Below are 1,356 nucleotides of genomic sequence, written 5' to 3' on the forward strand. Positions count from 1 at the left end.
TAAGTCAGCGTTCACTAAACTGCCATCTCATCTCACCACATGTCAACGGGGTTCCACATTCATATACAAAGGACTTCCGTTGGCAATACACAGTAACTTTATGAAAAGAAATTCAGACGATTAAGATCCATCTGAATAACTGCTTATAGAGGGCATTGCACAACACCAGTGTCGAGCTGCATTATGAGCACATTTGACATCCGCCATAAAACAGCGTACTAACGTTGTCACTGACAACAAGAAACCAATTATAACATTAGAAGAAACTTTAATGGGGTGCATTATTATTATATTCAGTTTCAATTCCAGTCGTTCTCATTTCATGTCATAACATCATTTCCCAACACAGAGTGACTAAAACTGGAAGGAAAGATCATCGATCTATAGTAATACCAAAATCGATGTGACCACTCATGTTTACAACTGTGTCTCTTCAAAGTGTATTTTATATACTGAAGAGCTTATATACATGTAGACATTACCTACTTCTTGTGCTTTGTTTAAAGTCTACTTGGGAGTTGTAGAGCTATGCATTACCAACCATAACAGGGGTTATCCACAAAAACGGCCAGACTCACCAAGTAGGTATAATCATAGACATACCTGGGCTGGTCATCAGATGTCAAACAATACCCTGCGATGGAAGCAGACATACAAGACAAAGGCTGCACCTCAGTTAATGGAGTAAGAAAAGACAGTACTACTCAATCAGAGAAAGAGCGTTCCCAGAAAAATTTTTAAAAAAGGGAAGTAGTACCGATAATAAGGCAGGTGACAAAGGTAACCCAAACAACTACAGACCAGTATCTTTAATCTTCGGTTTCACAAAAATACTAGGGATGATCATGCATACTAGAATTACCACATTCCAAGAGAAACCTAGTATTCTGCTTCCAGCGGAACATGGTTTCCAGAAAGGGAAATTACCTGACAATATCTGGTATATGTAAATTAGGTATAAGAAACTCTGTGTCTGCTATGTTTCTGGATTTGTCTAAACCTTTCGACACAAACTGCTATTCAGCACTAACTGAAAAAAATTGAAAGCTGTGCCAAATGTGGACATGCAGTGCAATATCATATTGTATAACTTGTACAACAACTGATTAAAAACTTGAAAGCTGTGGCAAATGTGGACATGCAGTGCAATATCATATTGTATACCTTGTACAACAAATGGCTAAAAGGGCCAATGAAAAATGAAATGAAATTAAAATTAGGATTGTCATCCATCCCGATAGCCGGGAGTGTCACCGTTATGGAATTTCTTGTTTCGACAACCCGCCAAGACGCAGTATTGTCCCGATTTTGCAAAATACTGTTATGAGCTTGGCTCAAGTACCAAGGTAATGCCAT

This window comes from Schistocerca piceifrons, chromosome 3 (genome assembly GCF_021461385.2).
Source record: "Schistocerca piceifrons isolate TAMUIC-IGC-003096 chromosome 3, iqSchPice1.1, whole genome shotgun sequence".
Taxonomy (NCBI): Eukaryota; Metazoa; Arthropoda; class Insecta; order Orthoptera; family Acrididae; genus Schistocerca; species Schistocerca piceifrons.